Source organism: Lutra lutra, chromosome 13 (genome assembly GCF_902655055.1).
Source record: "Lutra lutra chromosome 13, mLutLut1.2, whole genome shotgun sequence".
In the NCBI taxonomy this organism is placed as follows: domain Eukaryota; kingdom Metazoa; phylum Chordata; class Mammalia; order Carnivora; family Mustelidae; genus Lutra; species Lutra lutra.
In genome coordinates, this window is record NC_062290.1 from 3717695 (window position 1) to 3739024 (window position 21330).

General features: G+C 40.6%; 1 protein-coding gene across 2 annotated transcripts in view; it reads right to left on the reverse strand.

Moving 5' to 3' along the window:
• ZNF169 (zinc finger protein 169) overlaps positions 1-12874 on the reverse strand; it is a 57577-nt gene extending 44703 nt beyond the window's left edge. Inside the window, exon 1 of one of the 2 annotated variants that reach the window (XM_047699871.1) lies at positions 12770-12874. The gene's annotated coding sequence lies outside the window, so the exon portion shown is untranslated. The remainder of the gene's footprint in view (positions 1-12769) is intronic. The other variant, XM_047699876.1, reaches the window with a different exon arrangement.
• Positions 12875-21330: the final 8456 nt, after the last annotated feature.

The window sequence follows — 21330 nt, forward strand, 5'->3', positions numbered from 1 at the left end:
CACAAAACAACTCGCAACAAATTCAAGAAGATCAAAATCATACCATGCATCTTTTAGGACCACAATGCTATGAAACTAGAAATCAGCCACAAGAAGAAAATCTGGAAAGAGTACAAATACATGTTAGTTAAATAACATGCTGCTAAATAATGAATGGGTCCAACAGGAAATCAAAGAGGAAGTAAAAAAACAAATGGGAAAAATACAATGGTCCAAAACTTTGGGATACAGCAAAGGTGGTTCTGAGAAGGAATTATACAGCAATATAGGCCAACCCCAAGAATCAAGAAAAATCTCAAATGAATAACCTAACCTTACACCTAAAGGAGATAGAAAAAGAACAAAACCCAAAGCCAGTAGAAGGAAAGAAATAATAAATATTACAGCAGAAATAAATAAAACAGAAGCTACAAAACCAAGCCAAATAAAAACTCAATAGGACAGATCAATGAAACCAGCATCTGGTTCCTTTGGGGAGAAAAAAATAAAATTGATAAAAAGTAGACTGGTCAAAAAAAAAAAAGAGCAGACTCAAACAAAAATCAGAAATGAGAGAGGAGAGAAAGCACAACTGACAATACAGAAATACAAAGGATTAAAAGAGAATATTTTGAAAAATCATTTGCCAACAAATTGGACAACCCAGAAGAACTGGACAAATTCCTTGAAACATATAGCTTGGGTGCCTGGGTGGCTCAGTGGGTTAAAGCCTCTGCCTTCGGCTCAGGTCATGTTCCCAGGGTCTTGGGATCGAGCCCCACATCGGGCTCCCTGCTCAGCGGAGAGCCTGCTTCCCTTCCTCTCTCTGCCTGTCTCTCTGCCTACTTGTGATCTCTGTCTGTCAAATAAATAAAAAAAATCTTTAAAAAAAAAAACAAAAAAACAGGACCAATCCATATGCTATCTACGAGAGAAGCATTTTGAACCTAAAGATACATCCAGACTGAAAGTGAAGGAATGGAGAACCATCTTTCATGCCAATGGGCCTCAAAAGAAAGCTGGGATAGCAATTCTCATATCAGACAAATTAGATTTTAAGCTAAAGACTGTAGTCAGAGATACAGAAAGACACTACATAATTCTTTTTTTTTTTTTAAGATTTTATTTATTTATTTGACAGAGAGAGATCACAAGTAGACAGAGAGGCAGGCAGAGAGAGAGAGAGAGGGAAGCAGGCTCCCTGCTGAGCAGAGAGCCCGATGCGGGACTCGATCCCAGGACCCTGAGATCATGACCTGAGCCGAAGGCAGCGGCTTAACCCACTGAGCCACCCAGGCGCCCCAGACACTACATAATTCTTAAAGGGTCTATCCACCAAGAAGATCCAACAGTTGTGAATATTTATGCCCCAAACATGGAAGCAGCCAACTACATAAGCCAACTGTTAATCAAAATAAAGAAACATATTGATAAGAATACGTTAATTGTAGGAGATCTTAACACGCCACTCTCAGCGACAGACAGATCATCTAAGCAGAAAATCAACAAAAAAAACCCCCAAGAGCTTTGAATGACACACTGGACCAGATGGACCTCATAAATATATACAGAACATTCCACCCTAAAACAATAGAATAGTCATTCTTCTCGAGTGCACATAGAACTTTCTCCAGAATAGACCACATATGGGGTCACAAATCAGGTCTCAACCAATACCAAAAGATTCAGATTATTCCCTGAATATTCTCAGACCACAATGCTTTGAAACTGAAATTCAATCACAAGAAGAAGTTTGGAAGAAATTCAAACACTTGGAAGCTAAAGACCATCCTGCTCAAGAATGTTTGGGTCAGCCAGGAAATCAAAGAACTTGAACAATTCATGGAAACCAATGAGATGAAGATACATCGGTCCAAAACCTATGGAATATGGCAAAGGTGGTCCTATGGGGGAAATACATAGCCATCCAAGCCTCACTCAAAAAAAAAAAAAAAAAAAAAAAAAAATTCCTGAATACACAAACTCTCTTTACACCTTAAAGAACTGGAGAATCAACAACAAATTAAGTCAACCCCATGCACAAGAAGGGAAATAATTAAGAGGAGAGGAGAGATCAGTGAGTTAGAAACCAGAGTACAGGAGAATGCATCAACAAAACTAGAAGCTAATTCTTTGAAAGAATTAGTAAGATCGATAAACCACTGGCCAGACTAATCCAAAAGAAAAGAGAAAGGACCCAAATTAATGAAATTATGAATGAAAGGGGAGAGATCATGACTAACCCCAAGGGAACAGAAACAATAATTAGAAATTATTATCAACAACTGTATGCCAATAAGTTAAGCAAACTGAAAGAAATGGATGCATTCCTGGAAACCTATAAACTTCCAAGACTGAAATGGGAAGAAACTGGCAACCTGAATAGACCATTAACCAGTAATGAGATCGAAGCAGTGATTTTAAAACAAAACCAAAAAGCCTCCCAAAAAACAAGAGTCCAAGACCTGATGGATTCCCTGGGGGAATTCTATCAAACATTCAAAGAAGAAATAATACCTCTTCTCCTGAAGCTGTTTCAAAAAATGGAAACAGAAGGAAAACTTCCAGACTCTTTCTATGAAGCCAGCATTACCCTGATCCCCAAACCAGGCAAATACCCCATCAAAAAGGATCATTTCAGACCAATATCCCTGATGAATATGGATGCCAAGATTCTCAACAAGATCCTAGCTAATAGGATCCAACAGTACATTAAAATGATTATCCACCATGACCAGATGGGATTTATCCCTAGGATGCAAGTGTGGTTCAACTTTCACAAATAAATGTGATAGAACAAATCAATAAGAGAACAGAGAAGAACCATACAGTCCTCTCAATTGATGCAGAAAAAGCGTTTGACAAAATACAGCATGTTTTTCTGATTAAAACTCTTCAGAGTACAGGGATAGAGGGAACATTCCTCAACTTCATAAAATCCATCTATGAAAAATCCACAGACTTCTCCCATTGAGATCAAGAACACGACAAGGATGCCCACTCTCGCCACTATTGTTCAACATAGCACTGGAAGTCATACAACAGCAATCAGACAACAAAAAGAAATGAAAAGGTATTCAGACTGGCAAAGAAGAAGTCAAACTCTTTCTCTTCACAGATGACATGATACATTATGTGGAAAACCCAAGACTCACCCTCAAATTACTAGAACTTATACAGCAATTCAGTAATGTGGCAGGATACAAAAACAATGCACAGAAATCATTTGCTTCCTTATACATTAACAATGAAACTATAGAAAGGGAAATCAGAGAACCGATTCCACTTACGATAGCACCAAAAACCATGATACCTTGGAATAAACCTAACCAAAGAGGTAAAGAATCTATACTCGAGGAACTACAGAACACTCATGAAAGAAACTGAAGAAGACACATAAAGATGGAAAAGCATTCCACGCTCATGGATTGGAAGAATAAACATTGATAAAATGTCTATGCTGCCCAGGGCAATCTATACTTTCAACACCATCCTGATCAAAATGCCACCAGCATTTTTCAAGGTGCTGGAACAAACAATCCTAACATGTGTATGGAACCAGAAAAGACCCTCAATCACCAAGGAAATGTTGAAAAAGAGAAACAAAACTAGGGGCATCACATTGCCTGATTTCCAGCTATATTACAAAGCTGTGATCACCAAGACAGAATGGTATTGGCACAAAAACAGACACACAGACCAACAGAACAGAGTAGAGAGCCCAGATACGGACCCTCAATTCTATGGTCAAATAATCTTCGATAAAGCAAAAGAAAGTATCCAATGTAAAAAAGACAGTCTCTTCAATAAATGGTGCTGGGAAAATTGGACAGCTATGTATAGAAAAATGAAACTCAACCATTCTTTTACACCACACACAAAGATAAACTCTAAATGGATGAAAGACCTCGTGAGACAGGAATCCGTCAAAATCCTAGAGAATAGGCAGTAACCTCTTTGACATCAGCCACAGCAACTTCTTTCAAGATGCGTCTCTAAAGACAAGGGAAACAAAAGCAAAAATGAACTATTGGGACTTCATCAAGATAAAAAGCTTTTGCACAGCAAAGGAAACAGTCAACAAAACAAAGAGGCAACCCACAGAATGGGAGAAGATATTCGCAAATGGCACTACAAAGGGCTGATATCCAGGATCTATAAAGAACTTCTCAAACTCAACACCCCCAAAACAGATAATCAAGTCAAAAAATGAGAAGACGTGAACAGACATTTCTCCAATGAAGACATACAAATGGCTAACAGACACATGAAAAAATGTTCATCATCATTAGCCAACAGGGAAATCCAAATCAAAACCACATTGAGGCGGCACCTGAGTGGCCCAGTGGGTTAAGCCTCTGCCTTCGGCTAAGGTCATAATCCCAGGGTCCTGGGATCGAGCCCTGCATTAGGCTCTCTGCTCAGCAGGGAGCCTGCTTCCCCCTCTCTTTCTGCCTGCCTCTCTGCCTACTTGTGATCTGTCTGTCAAATAAATAAAATCTTAAAAAAAAAAACAACCCACATTGAGATACCACCTTATACCAGTTAGAATGGCCAAAATTAACAAGAAACAACAAATGTTGGAGAGGATGTGGAAAAGGGGAACCCTCTTACATTGTTGGTGGGAACGTGAGTTGGTGCAGCCACTTTGGAAAACAGTGTGGAGATTCCTCAAAAAGTTAAAACTAGAGCTACCCTATGATCCAGCAATTGCACTGGGTATTTACCCCAAAGACACAGATGCAATGAGAAGAAAGGCCATCTGTACCCCAGTGTTCATAGTGGCAGTGTCCACAACAGCCACACTGTGGAAAGAGCCGAGGATGCCCTTCAACAGACAAATGGATAAAGATGATGTGGTCCATATACACAATGGAATATTACTCAGCCATCAGAAAGGATGTATACCCAGCTTTTGCATCAACATGGACGAAACTGAAGGAGATTATTCTGAGTGAAGTCAGTCAAGAAGAGAAAGTCAATTATCATATGGTTTCACTTACTTGTGGAACATAAGGAATAACATGGAGGACATTAGGAGAAGGAAAGGAAAAGTGAAGGGGAAAATCAGAGGGGGAGATGGACCACGAGAGACTATAGACTCCAAGAAACAAACTGAGAGTTTTAGAGGGGAGGGAGTGGGGAAATGGGTGAACCTGGTGGTGGGTATTAAGGAGGGCACGTATTGCATGGAGTACTGGGTGCTGATGTAAACAATGAATCATGGAACACTACATCAAAAACTAATGATGTGGGGCGCCTGGGTGGCTCCGCGGGTTAAAGCCTCTGCCTTCTGCTTGGGTCATGATCCCAGGATCCGGGGATCGAGCCCCACATCGGGCTCTCTGCTCGGTGGGGAGCCTGCTTCCTCCTCTCTCTCTGCCTGCCTCTCTGCCTACTTGTGATCTCTGTCTGTCAAATAAATAAATAAAATCTTAAAAAAAAAAACAAACTAATGATGTATTTTATGGTGATTAACATATCACAATAAAAAATTTTTTAAAATCCTCACCAAAAAAAAAGAAAGAAAGAAAGAAAGAAAATACAGTGTTTGCTTCATTGTGTTGTCTTTGTTTCTTTGACAAAAATCAGTTAACTACATTTATATGGGTCTTTTTCTGGGCTCTTAGACAGCATCTACTGTCACACCAGACCGTCAGTCATGATTTCTGCAGCTTTGTAAAAAGTCTCGCATTTGGAGATCATCTTTCAACTTTCTTCCTTTTCAATATAGTGTTGGCTATCTAGGTCTTTTTTCTCCCACATAAGTTTTATAATCACTTTGTTGGCATCCACAAAATAACTTGGTGGCATTTTGATTGGCATTTCATTAAATCTTTAAGTTGAAATAAGTAGAACCAACATCTTCACAACATTAAGTTTTTCTATCTACGAATATGTTACATCTAATCATTTATTCGGTTATAACTGTATTCATTTGAATTTTTTAGCATTTTATGTAGAAGATCTGGTACATATCTTATTACATTTGTACCTAACAATTTTCTCTTCCTTTTTCTTTTTTTTCCATTGGGCTAATGTAAATGATATTGTGTTTTCCATTTCAGATTACACTGTTCACTGATGGCATAGGGCAGGGTTGCATTTTGTATATTAAAATTTTGTCTTGCAAATTTGCTAAATTATGATTTTCACAAGTGCTTTTGTCAACTCTTTTGGATTTTCTACCCAATAAATAGCTCATGTATGAAAAAAAATAAAATAATAAAGGAGAGTAAATAACTATTCTTCTCAAACTATTCCAAAAAATAAAAGAGGAAGGAAGCTTCCAAATTCATTTATGAGCCCAAGATTACCCTGATACCAAAACCAAATAAAGACACCACAAAAAAGGGGGGGGGCTACCAGCATTTCTAATGAATATAGATGCAAAAACCCTCAAAAAAATACAGCATTTGCTTCATTGCGTTGTCTTTGTTTCTTTGACAAAAATCAGTTAACTATATTTATATGGGTCTTTTTCTGGGCTCTCAGACAGCATCTATTATCATACCAGACCATCAGTCATGATTTCTGCAGCTTTGTAAAAAATCTATTAGCAAACCAAATCCAACAATACATTATAAAAATCATTCACAACAATGAAGTGGGATTTATTCCTGGGCTGCAAAGATGGTTCAGTATTTGCAAATCATTCAACATAATATTCCCTCCAATAAGAGAAAGCACAAAAATCATGTTCATTTCAATAGGTGGAAATAAAGCATTTAACAAAGAATGACATCCATTCATGATAAAAACCCTGATCAATGCAGGTTTAGAGGGAACATACCTCAACATAATAAAGGCCATATATGAAAAACCCACAGCTTACATCATACTTAATGGTGAAAAACTGAAAGCTTTCCCCCTAAGATCAAAAATATGGATGATCATCCTCATCACTTTTACTCAACATGATACTGGAAGTCCTAGCCACCAGACAAGAAATAACAGGCATCCAAATGGGTAAGGAAGACGTAAAACTTGCACAACTTGCAGATGACATGAGGCTATATAAAGAAAACCCTAAAGACTCCACCAAAACAACAAAACAAAAACAAAAAGCTTATAGTACTGATAAATAAATGCAGTATGATCACAGGATATAAAATCAATATAGAGAAATCCATTGCATTTCTACACGCTAATAACAAAGTAGCAGAAACAAATTAAGAAAACAATCCCATTTACAATTGCCTAAAAATTAATAAAACCAAGGAATAAACTAAACCAAGGAGGTAAAACACCTGTTCTTCGAAAACCATAAAACACTGATGAAAAAAACTGGAGATGATGCAAACAAATGGGAAGATATTCCATGCTCATTTTTCAGAAGAATATTTATTGTTAAAATGTCCATACTACCCAAAGGAATTTACAGATTTAATGCAATCCCTACAAAAACACCAATAGCCTTTTTCATAGAACTAGAACAAATAATCCTAAAATCTGTATGGAACTACACACCACACACACACACACACACACACAAAACACCCAGAAATAGCCAAAGCAATCTTAAGAAAGAACAAAAATCGAGGTATCACAATCCCAGATTTCAAGATATACTACAAAGCTGTAGTAATCAGAACAGCACTGTAGGGGCGCCTGGGTGGCTCAGGTCATGATCCCAAGGTCCTGGGATGGAGCCCCACATCGGGCTCTCTGCTCAGCAGGGAGCTGGCTTCCTCCTCTCTCTTTGCCTGCCTCTCCATCTACTTGTGATCTCTGTCTCTCTCTCTCTCTCTCTCTGTCAAATAAATAAATAAATAAACAAACAAATAGCACTGTACTAGCACAAAAGGCAGACACATAGATCTGAACAGCAGAAAAGAACACACAGAAATAAACCCATGACTGATGGTCAATTAATCTTCGACAAAGCAGGAAATAATATCCAATGGGAAAAAGTCTCTTCAACAAACGGTGTTGGGAAGACAACAGCTACATATGAAAGAATGAAACAGGACCACTTCTTCCACCATACACAAAAATAAACTCAAAATGGATTAAGAACCTAAATGTGAGACCTGAAACCAAAAAAATCCTGTTAAAAGAGCACAGGCAGTAATTTCTCTGACATCAGCCATAGCAACATTTTTCTAGATACTGTCTCCTGAGGCAAAGGAAACAAAAGCAGAAATAAACTATTAGGACTATATCAAAATAAAAAGCTCTGCACAGCAAAGAAAAGAACCAACAAACCTAAAAGACAATCCACTGCATGGAAATATATATTGGCAAGTGACACAGGCAATGAAGGGTTAGTAGGTAAAATGTATAACTTATACAACACTACCAAAAACCTCTCAAATAATCCAATTACAAATAGAAGACAAGACCAGACATTTCTCCAAAGAAGACAACACATGAAAAGATGCTCAACATCAGGATCATCAGGGAAATGCAAATCAAAACCACAATGAGGGGCACCTGGGTGGCTCAGTGGGTTAAGCCTCTGCCTTCAGCTCGGGTCATGATCTCAGGGTCCTGGGATCAAGCCCTGCATCCGGCTCCCCGCTCAGGAGGGAGCCTGCTTCCCCCTTTCTCTCTGCCTCCCAATTCTGATCTCTCTTTCTCTCTGTGTCAAATAAATAAATAAAATATTAAAAACAACAACAGCAGCAAAATACCACCTCACACCTGTCAGAATGACTAACAAAAAATACAGAAAACAACAAGTGTTGAGGAGGATGTGGAGAAAAAGGGAACCCTCTTGTACTGTTAGTGGGAATGCAAACTGGTGCAGCCACTGTGGAAAACAATATGGAGGTCCCTCAAAGAAATAAAATGAAAATAGAACAGATGATGCAGTAATTTCACTATTGGGTATTTACCCAAAGAATATGAAAACACTAATTTGAACAGATATATGTACACCTATGTTTACTGCAGCATTACTTAAAAAAGCAAAAATGTGTAAGCAACCTAATTATCCAATGGCAGATGAATAAAGATGTGATACACACACACACACGGAATTACTCAACCATAAAGAAGAATGAAATATTGTCATTTACAACATGAACGGATCTAAAGGGTATAATGCTAAGTGAAATAAGCCAGTCAGAAAAAGACCTATACCGTATCATTTCATTTGTATGTGGAATTTAAGAAACAAACAAACGAAAAGAGACCAAAAGGCAGACTCCTAACTATAGAGAACAAAGTGATGATTACCAGAGAAGCGGATAGGGAGATGGGTTAAACAGGTGAGGAGGATTAACAATACATTTATCCTGATGAGCACCGAGTAACGTCGAGAATTGCCGAATCACTATATGTACACCTGAAACTAGTATAACACTGATATTAATTGTATTGAAATTTTAAAAAGAGAAAGGCCCTCGAAATGGATTAAACACCTAAATGTGAAACTTGAAGCCATAAAATTCCTATGCTGTACATATTTTCATATTCTTTATGCTGTACTATACTGAAAACAGTCAGTAATTTCTTTTGACATCAGCTGTCAGTATTTTCCTAAATATGCCTCCTCAGGGAGGCTTGGGGGGGCTCAGTCGATTAAGCATCTGCCTTTGGCACAGGTCATGATCCCAGGATCCTGGGATCAAGTCCCACATTGGGCTCTTTGCTCAGCAGTGACCCTGCTTCTCCCTCTGCCTTCCACTCTCCCTGGTTGTGTGCACACACACATGCTCTCTCTCACTCTTTCTCTCTCTGATAAACAAAATCTTAAAATAAATAAATAAATATGCCTCCTCAGGCAAGAAAAACAAAAGCAATAACAAACTATTTGGACCACATTAAAATAAAAAGCTTCTGCACAGTAAAGAAAACCATCAACAAAACAAAAAGACAACTTTACTGAATGGGGAGAAGATATTTGCAAATGATATATCCAATAAGTGGTTAATATCCAAAATACATAAAGAACTTATACAACTCAACACCAAAAAACATTTAACTGGAAGAGGACCTGAACTGACATTATTCCAAAGAATATAGATGGCCAACAGACACATGAAAAGATGCTCAACATCACTCATCATCAGGGAAATGCATATTAAAACTACAATGAAATATCACCTCACACCATTCAGAATGGCTAGTATTAAAAAGACAAGAAATAACAAGGGTTGTCAAGGATATGATGAAAAATGAACCTTCACACACTGTTGGTGGGAATATAAGTAGATACAATGGTACAACCACTATGTAAAACAGTATGGAGTTTTCTAGAAAACTTAAAAATGGACCTACCATGTGATCCAGTAATTTATTACTGGGTATTTACACAAAGAAGATGAAAATGATAATTCAAAAAGATACATGCATCCCTATGTTTATTACAGCTTTACCTACAATAGCCAAGACATGGAAGTAACTTGAGTGTCCATCAATAGATGAATGGATGAAGAACAAACAAAACAAACGAACCAAAACACAAAAACCAGACTCATAAACAGAACAAAATGGTGGTTGTCAGAGGGGAGGTGGTGGGGATATGGGCACAATAGAAAAAGGGGATTAAGAGGTACAAACTTCCAGTTATAAAATAAATAAGTCACAGAGCTGAAAAGTACAGCGTAAGGAATAGTCAGTAATACTGTAATAACATTGTGTAATGATAGTAACAACGCTTATCATGGTGAGCATGAGTAATGCATAGAGTTGCTGAGTGAATATGTTGTACACAAAGTAATATAACTCTATGTTAATTATACTTTGGTAAATTTTTATAAAATTCCTTATTCATAAGAGATGCATATTGAAGTATTCACAGTTAAAATGATATCTGGGATTTGCTGCAAAATACTTCATCAGAGAAAACCAAAAAGGAAGAGGAAGAGCGGAATGGTGACAATTGCTGAAGCCAAGTGAGGGGTACAGAGATGCTCTCTTAATATTCTTGCTACATTTGGCTGTAAAATTTCCATAATAAATTTTAAATTTAATAATTCCATCTCCCTTCACACTCCAAAAAAATAAGGAAAGTAGATGAAACTTTAAAAGACTGGGGATATGTGGACTGCAAACATGGGGTGGCCTGATTCCTGTTAATGTCCACAGGGTGGAGAACCAGGATCAGAAGAAAATGAATGAATGTTTTTTAATCAGCATTAGAGGTATGAGACAATCTTTAAAAATAGAGCACCTCTTTTTAAATGTTCATTAACTTTGAAAGTGAAGAACAGCTACCTCCAAGGTAAAAATTATTTAATCCTCTATTGCCCCATTTACCGTTCTACACAATGAAAATTCTCCCATCTAATGTGCAAGATGGCTGAGGAAATAAAAATGTGGCCAATACAAGACTACTGTTCTCAAAACAGCATTTCTCCCCATCTCTGTTTTGCTAGCACTGCCTAGGCCCTGAGAATACAGCAGAGTGAATGTATGGAGATGCCGAAAAGCTCCTGAATAAAGGCAGAGACACGTGCCCCAGGAATGTGTCCTTTCAAGAACAGGCCAGGCTGCTTGGGAATCCCCCTGCAGCACTGAGCCCCACGGGGAATATTACACACACGGCAAAGGTGGCACCAGAAGAACACAAGGAAGTGGCACCCACCTGAGATGGGCTGCCAGGCCCTTAGGAATTCTCCCCTCCCTAACAGGCAATTAATTACCCCTGATGTGGTGGGGGAGGGCAGATTGCTCCAGGGCCCACCTGGGCACACCAGAGGCGGTTCCCACCTCAGGAGTCTCTCCCCGCCCAGAGAGCAGCAGGCTAAACTGCCAAGCCCGCAGCTGGGTTCCACTTTCCAGAAGCATCAGAAGCAGGCAGGGAAGGGATGGACGGGCTCGGGAAGAGAGGGTGTGGGTTTTAGCGCAAACCTCTGAATTCAGGCTGATCCCCAGTATATTAATCCTCTACATGCTCATGGGGCTCAGTAAAAACACACATGAACGTTATCAATCACTTAGCATGTGTCAGACACAATTTTAACTCTTTCCACAATCACATCAGCTCCAGGAGGTTTACTTGCTCAGGATGAGTCAGTGAAAAAGGGGCAGACCTGGATTTGAACTCTCCCAACGGGTCAGTTGGGGGGTTCTGGGCGGGATGAGGGTGGGGAGGGGGAGTTTCCAATGGCAAGCCTGGCCTGGCCCCCTGGACAGAGGCACTGCCCAAAGAGATGTACACTCGGGGTTGCAGACTGGGGGAGAAAGGATAGGGTTCTCAACTCGTTAATCTGAGTGATGAACCCATGAGCTTCACAGCTACTTCTGGGTATGCTTGGGTCTCATTTTCTTAAGGAAAGTTAAAACTAAGAACTTAGGTACGGAGGTCGGAACCTCCATTGCTTCTCCCACTTCCAGTAATCCAGGGGGCGAGCCCCGCCAGGCGCTGGGGGAAAGTGCCCTGGCCCGCGGACTCCACTCCACTTGCGCCGCCCCAGCCTCCCGGAGAGGCCACAGACAACAGCAGGACGCAGCACGCAACCCGGGGATATGACCCCGCTGGACCCTTCCAGTGCCCCCAGGGGTCCGCGGGCCCGAGGCCACTGACCCGAGTCTCTTGCCCCCGCTGCCCCCACCACCGAGGCTGGGGTGTTCGCCCCAGGCCGGTCTTCCCCGCCAAGACCTGGGCGCATGGGGCCAAACGCCACGGGCATCACCGCGGTGGGCTCCGCCGACCCACGCGCCCACCGCCCGCGTGCCCCTCCGGGACAGGACGCTGGGACCCCAGACGCGCGGAGTGCGCGCGCCCGAGCTCTCGTCCACAGCCGCTCTCAGGTGGACCACTCCGGCCCTGCCGGGAAAACCAACCCCGCTCGCCCTCGCCCGGCGTTCCCCACCCTCCGGCGGCTGACTCGCTTACCACAAGCGCGTAAGGACGGCCGCCAGGACCAGCGACGCCGGCCGGCACAGGACAGCACTACCCACAGTCCCCCGAGGCGCGGGACTGCGGTACCCACAGTGCCCCGGGCGAAGAGCTTCAATACCCACAGTGCCTCAGAGCACAGCGCGCTTGCGCTGACGCCTCACGACGAGACCAGGCCTCGGGCGACCCCACGTGGTAGCTGCCCGCTGCACTCCCTTGCACCCCTCAACTCCGGGGACTGATTTACAATCCTTCAGGCTTTTGCGGAAATTGTGAAGAATCAGAAAGTAAAATCAAACAGACTTTCCCCTACAAGAGAAGGGTGGCTCCGGTGAGCAGAAAATCTTTTTAATTTATAGGGCCCTTGTGTTTTTTGTTTAATAATACAGAAATGCTGACCTGGATGTGTAATTGTCCTCCATCCTGCAGATTCAGCCGTGTTTACACTTAAATAACAGTGCAAAATGAACGAACTTCCTAAAAAAAATGTCAAACGTACTGGCATTGTTCTTTTTTAAAAAAGATACTGAAGTTCATAAAAAAATAATTAGAGGAAAAACTTGTTAACTTTAAAAATAAAACTGCCAGGGGGCACTTGGGCGGCTCAGTTAGGTGTGGGACTCTGGATTTCAGCTCAGGTCTTGATCTCAGCCTGAGAGTTCAAGCCCAGCGCTGGGCTCCAAGCTGGGGGTGGAGCCTCCTAATAATAACATCATCACATCACATCACATCACAACACACACTGCCAGTCATATTAACAGCAAAAACGGGTTCACTGAGAAATGAAGAATTGCAACCCCACACAAGCAGGTTTTAGCAAAACCATCAAGTCCAAGAACAAATGAGAGGAAGCTCTTTTAAGGAAGAAAGGAGGCCTTGGGAGGGGCTGTTCTAAAACTTAAAAAGTCCATAGGGCGGCTGGGTGGCTCAGTGGGTTAAGCCTCTGCCTCCGGCTCAGGTCATGATCTCAGGGTCCTGGGATCGAGCCCCGCATTGGGCTTTCTGCTCAGCAGGGAGCCTGCTTCCCCCTCTCTCTCTGCTTGTGATCTTTGTCTGTCAAATAAATAAATAAATAAAATCTTTTTTTTTTTTTTTTAAAGATTTTATTTATTTATTTGACAGAGAGAAATCACAAGTAGGCAGAGAGGCAGGCAGAGAGAGAGGAGGAAGCAGGCTCCCTGCTGAGCAGAGAGCCCGATGTGGGGCTTGAACCCAGGACCTGGGATCATGACCTGAGCCGAAGGCAGCGGCTTAACCCACTGAGCCACCCAGGCGCCCCAATAAATAAAATCTTTAAAACAAAAACCTAAAAGTCCATTGGAGAGAACCAGGAGTTGGAAGTGTAGTGGCTTCTCATTGGCTGGGCTGCTGCAGGGGCGTGGGGAGGAGGAGGAAAACTACCTAACTCCTCCTGGTGTAGTAAAGTAGTGTCTTTTCCTATTCTGTCTGCAATTGTCCCTGAATGATAGGAATTGAGAGCTCCCTCTGCCTGCCTCTTGGCTCCATTCTTTTTTTTTTTTTTTTTTTTTTTTTTTTTTTTGGCTCCATTCTAAACGAGGTTTCCTTTTATTTTCACATTTCTCTCTTTCAATCAAGATTTTTCTTCAAAAGCACTGTTGATCAAGTGTCAGGTTTTTTATGTTTGTAGTTTTGTCCCTAGATGCCAGGAAAAATGTTTCTTGGTTGTCACGGCCTACGGCAGAGGGAAAATGCAAAGCAGATGGAAAACACTTACAGCCCCATTTGAGTAACAAGGAAGGTTAAGAGGGAGAACTCTCAGGTACTCTAACCTGAAGTCCATATCTTCTCAAAAGCATAAGTGTTGAAGATCATCTTGAAGGGTTGAGCCAGAATTGCTTTTTTGGTTACATGAAAGGTTTTTCTTTAAGTTTCCCCAGGCAATAAAATATGAAACTTAATTATACACAACAGAAGTAACATAACAATTCCAAATTGTACAATGGTTCTAAACCAGGAATCGAGGTCTGAAAGCAGTCAAAGGAAATATCTGTTGGCCTTTATTCCAACTTAGGGGAGAATGGTTTTCACGAAGACAAACATGGGATCATGTATACGTCCTGGAAGTTTCTGCTTAAAGCCCACTGTGGAATACCGGGGTGGATCAGTCAGTTAAGCCTCTGTCTTCAGCTCAGGTCATAATCCCAGGGTCCTGGGATCAAACCCTGCGTTGGGCTCCTCACTCAGCAGAGTCTGCTTCTCCCTCTTCCTGCAGCTGTCCCTGCTTGTACTTTCTCTTTCTCTCTCTCAAATAAATAAACACTTTTTTAAAAAGGCAACCACAAAAGCTGTTTAGTGGATACTTCAAGAGCACACTCAAAGAATTAACCAAGTACATTTGGGAAGATACCATGCAGATATAAATATGAAACAGCTGATGAACTTTTTGCAAAAACAGCGCAACTTCTAAAACAGTGTTGTTATCTCAAAAGAACTGTTTGGGACCAAATATGCTATTGATAATACAGCTTATAAGCCTGTAAATTCAGAGATGATGAATTTGGATAAGGATCCAAAGTCAGTTAATAGTTCAAAAGAAAGAAGACTTTTGTGGATTCTGAAATTTCTAACCCTTTGAAGAATGCAAGCGAAATTTACTTGTCCTGGGATCATAATGAGGTTGTTTCTAAAACACATACACACACACACACACACACACACACACACACAAAATAAGAAGATATTCCCCCCCTTTCACAAGGAGTTGGATAAAGCAGAAAGGGGTACTGTCTTCCTACAAAAGAGAGAAGAAACAACAGTAAGAAGAAGGTGTACTACCCTGGTCCAGACATTATGGAAAAGCTGTCTGGTCAGATGTTGTCTACTTCAATTCTGGGAAATCTGTACTTTCTAGACACGTCTCCCAAGGCAAGGAAAACAAAAGCCAAAATAAACTATTGGTACTATATAAAAATAAAAAGGTTTTGCATAGCAAAGGAAACCACCAACAAAAAGGTAACCTAGTGAATGGGAAAAGATATTTTGTAAATGATATATCTGATAATGGGTTAATATCCAAAATATATAAAGAATTTATATAACCAACACTAAAAAAACAAACAATCCAATTAAATAAATAATAAATAATGTCCTGAATAGACATTTTTCCAAAGACAAATAAATGGCCAAAAGACACATAAAAAGATGCTCAACATCACTAATCATCAGGGAAATGCCAATCAAAACCATAATGAGATATCACTTCACATCTGTCAGAATGCTAAAATCAAAAGGACAAGAAATAACAAGTACTGGCAAGGATGTGGAGAAAAAGGAACCCTCATACACTGCTGGTGGGAGTAGAAACTGGTATAGCCACTATGGAAAACAGTATAGAGGTTCCATAAAAAAATTAAAAATAGAAATACTCCATGATCCAATAATTCCACTACTGGCTATTCACCCACAAAAATTAAAACACTAACCTGAAAAGTTACATTCATCTCTATGTTTATTGCAGCATTACCAACAATAGCCAAGTTACGGAAGCAACCTAAGAGTCCACTAATAGACAAAAGGATGAGGAAGATGTGGTATGTATACATACATACATGCATACAACTAGTGGAATATTACACAATCATAAAAAAGACAAGATTGTGCCATTCACAACAACATGGGTGGACCTAAAGAGTATTATCCTAAAAGAAATAAGTCAGACTGAGGAAGACAAATACCATATGATTTCACTCATATGTGGAATCTTTAAAAAGTGAATAAACAAAAAGCAGAATCAGAATTACAAATACGGAGAAGAAATTGATGGTTGCCAGAGAGACAAGGGTGAACTGATTGCTAAAAGGGGTGAAGGGGAGTTGGACATACCGGCTTCCAATTATGGAATGAATAAATCATGGGAATAAAAGATACAGCATAAGGATTATAGTCAATAATATTGTCATAGTGATGTATGGTGACAGATGGTAGTTACAATTGTGGTGAATATAGCATAATGTATAAACTTTTTAAATCACAATGTTGTACACCTGAAACTAATATAACAGAATGTGTCAACTATGTTCAAATAAAAAAAAATAAATTACTTTTGGTTAAGTCAGTGCACGTAAGGAAGGACTATAGTCTTTTTAAACATAAAACCAACTGGAGTCCCAATGTATGTATGTAGCGGGGGACCCTCAAAGTATTTTGGTGACTGAGGTCCCATTTCTTAGAGGTTTTTCTCTAGAACATAAAGAATAATACCAAAACAACACAGTTTCAACGGGAACAGCCTTGCTGCAGAAGGAATCAAACCAAAGGCCAGCATAGTTCCAGTAAGAAGAGTCCAATTCCAAAAAAGGAGTCAGACAGAAGGCTAAATGGGTCCTCCTGGAAAAAAACAAAGCCTTAGAACAGGTGCTGAATGAATCCTGGAGAGTTGGAACACAAAGAGAGCAGAGCTCAAAACCCAGGATAAAATTTCCTGCATTATTAGCATTTTAATCTAATACTGTAATAATCAGTGTGATAATGGTACAATTTAGCTGAACAGAACTAAAGGGAAAGTCAGTAAAGCAACCAGGGAAGGAGAAGTAGAAAGAGAGAGAGGAAAAGTGAGAGAGAATAGTTTCAAATCAGTTTGAAATGCTTGAGAAAATAATTATTTGTGGGAAGCTAAAGCTAGCTCACAAAACAAATATAAAAAGAAATCAAAGACATAACATGATGATGTATAAATGATTTTGAAAACTACCTGTGGTATGGAAGGCTTTTGTATGAACTATACCAAAGCAGAGACAAAAAAAGAAGGCTTCAAGACAGCAGCAACAGGACAAGCTGCTCATGCTCGTAGGCAGAGGTCTCTCTCATCTCTCTGTCTGAAGTCCAGCTGAAATGACTGAGTCTGCCATGGAGAAAGAGAAGGGACACTTCTGGAACTTCTTTAATGGTGGCTTAAGTTTTGAAACCACAAAAGAAAGTTTGAGGAACTACTGCAAGCCATGGGGAAATTTTACAGACTGTGATAATAAGGAATCCTTCGAGCAAGAGCTCAAGAATATTGGGTTTTGTAACTTTTTCATACATGGCAGAGGTTGGTGCTATCATGGCTGCAAGATCTCATTTAATTGATGGGAGAGTGGTTGAGACAAAATCTTCCAGAGAAATCTGGAAGACCTGGTGCTCATGTAACCATGAAGAAGCTAATTGTGGTGGAATTAAAGAAGATACTAAGGAACATCACCTAAGAAACTATGCAAGTAATATGGAAAACTTGATACCATTTGAGATCATTACTGATAGGAAGTCCAGAAAGAAGAGAGGCATTGGTTTTATTATTTTGATGATCATGATCCTGTGGATAAAACTGTACTGTGGAAATACTATACCATCATCTGTGGTCAGAAATAAGAAAGTCTTTGTGCAGACAAGAAATGCAGGGAATCCAAAGTTCTAGCACTTGCAGTGGAAGGCGTTTTGTCTCGAAGGATTGATGCAGAGGCAGTAGATCAGGAGGCAAGATTAGAGGATGTTCTGATGGGTCTGAAGGAAGACACAGATTTAGGGATGGCTCTAATGGGCATGGAAGAGGATTTGGAGATGGCATTTTTGGAGGCAGCATGCTTACAAAGGACAAGAATGAAGATATAGTGGTGGGATATAGGTGTGGAAACAGGGTGGGGGCTACAGAGGTGGTTTTGACAATGACGTAGGAAGAAATTATGCAAGTGGAAATTACAGTGACTTTGAATATAACTAGCAACCTTATAACTATGGTCCAAGGAAGAGTGGACATTTTGGTGGCAGCGGAATCATAGATAGGGGAACCATGTGGTGAAGGAAACTACGGTTCAGGGAGGAGTGGAGGAAGTGAGGATTATGAGGGAGGAACCAATACTGAGTTTCTTCCTATGTTCCATGGGCTTCACTGTATAACTTGGAGAGGACAAGAGCCCAGAAGTAGCAAAACAGCTTTGGGTTATCAAAATAACAATATTTAGAAAATTTATATCTCAGTCATGCATAAATATGGAATAATGTGGTCACACCTCCTGCCAGTATACAATTATCCTGCATACAAATGAAGACACTAACCCTTTTTCCAGAAGATGATGCAAAGATCTTAAATAATGTTCACTCTTCTCCCTGATATCCTATAACTTAAATGCCATAATGTAAAACCAATATTTAAAAGCTATAATGAAAAGTCAATGCATCTTACATTACATGGTAAGGGGATGAGAAAGTGCCAAAAACAAACTATACTATATTATGTGTACATACACACATGCATCCACACAGCACACTAACATGTTCATAACAAAATAAGGAAAAAACATTCAGAGCAACTACAATCCTCATTTCTGTAACTGCTCACATGGTTGTAGCTGGCATTGATAACTACCTTTGCCACTATGTATTCCATAGTCCCTTTGCCCTCAGCAAACATCTCAGCTGGTCATGGTTCTTTGCCTGGTGGGGTGACCCAGACCTTCATTCCTGAAGGGTTTGAGCCCGTGCCAGTCCTGCCTAGATTGCATTGTTGTACTTCTTCATGGACTTTAATCACAGGGCATGGCAATACTAAGACACCCCAAGGAATCGCTCTTTTCCAGACATTCCAAATCATTAGTTTTTGATGTAGTGTTCCATGATTCATTGTTTGCTTATAACACCTAGTGCTCCATTCAATACCAGCCCTCCTTAATACCCATCACCGGGATCAACCATCCCCCCAAGCCTCTTCCTTCTAAAACTCCATTTGTTTTCCGGAGTCCATTGTCTTTCATGGTTCGTCTCCCACTCCAATTTCTCCCCCTTCATTTTTCCCTTCTCTTAATGTCCTCCATGCTATTTCTTATGTTCCACAAATAAGTGAAACCATATGATAACTGACTTTCTCTGCTTGACTTATTTCACTCAGCATAATATCCTCCAGTCCCGCCCAAGTTGATGCTAAATTTGGGTATTCATCCCTTCTGATGGCTGAGTAATTTTCCGTTGCATATGTGGACTACATCTTTTTATGCATTCGTCTGTTGAAGGACATCTCAGCTCCTTCCACAGTTTGGCTATTGTGGACATTGCCGCTATGAACATTGGGGTCCACATGTCCGTTCTTTTCACGACATCTGTATCTTTGGGGTAAATACCCCGCAATGCAATTGCTGGGTCATAGGGTAGCTTGTTTTAATATTTTGAGGAACCTTCTCAAAATGTCCTCAAAAGCCACTTTGTTTTCCAAAGTGGCTGCACCAATTTGCATTCCCACCAACAGTGTAAGAGGGTTCCCCTTTCTCCACAACTTCTCCAACACTTGTTGTTTCTTGCCTTGTCCATTTTTGCCATTCTAACTGGTGTAATGTGGTATCTCAATGTGGGTTTGATTTGAACTTCCCTGATGGTTAATGATGGTGAACACTTTTTCATGTGTCTGTTAGCCATTTGTATGTCTTCTTTGGAGAAGTATCTGTTCATGTCTTCTGCCCACTTTTTACTTGATTATTTGTTTTGGGGGGTGTTGAGTTTGAGGAGTTCTTTATAGATCTGGATATCAACCCTTTATCTGTAGTGTCATTTGCGACAATCTTCTCCCATTCTGTGGGTTGCCTCTTTGTTTTGTTGACTGTTTCCTTTGCTGTGCAGACATACTCTTTCTTACCTCCATTGTGGAGTAGTGGTTCAGCTTCTCTAGGTACCCAAAAGCCATCAGCCCAGACAGCATAGCAACTCCTTTCTCTGCCTGTTGATTGAGAGTCATGAGAAGTCCAAAATGGCCAGGTGACAGTTTTAACTCCCAGTTCAATAAAATCATTATGGTGTTTCCTAGTGGAAGCATTCCTGCCTTTGGAACTAAGACTTCTAGGCCAGTAGAGTATAAGACTATGCGTACAAGAAGTAAAAATACTGTTAGCATGTTACTAGTAGGGGTAGTTATGAATGGTGTCACTCCCACTTCCACCCCTTGATTCCCAGACCCATGAATCTTGGCTATGGGATAAAAGCAACATATATTGGGAGTAGGAAATTTAAATTTCATCTGGTCCCAGGGATTCAGCTAGGTAGTTATCAAACCATTCTGAACACCCATGAACTCAAGAAGAGATCAAAGAAAAGAATAGCAGCAACTCTATGAACAGAAAAGTGACCACTTTCTGGAAAGTAGGATGTGCAGAGAAGTGAATCTGAGGCGATATTTGGAAAGATAGACCATGGGGGTGGGGGGAGGGAGCCTCCATCAGCCAGCTAGTGGCAAGTGAGACAGCAGCAGAGCACAAAATCCAAACTTTTAGAAGTCTACTTCTCTGAGGGATGTTGCTCCCATGGCTAAGTGGGGGGTGGAATATTTGCTGGGACACTGTGGTCTCAGGACCCTTGGGGTCACCGAAAGACTGGGGGTGCCTGAGTGTGGCAGAGTTCCCGGATGTTGGAGTGGGGAAGCCAGTAACAGAGACTGAGTGGAGGAGTGAGCTCTCATCTCAGGGTTACCATAAACCATGATCTGTGGCACAGGTGGGCCACTGCTCTTTGAACAGGGACCCCACAAGTGGCAGATCCAGGGAGATCCACCTTCCTCCACCAGAAAAGCAGCATGGCAGGAA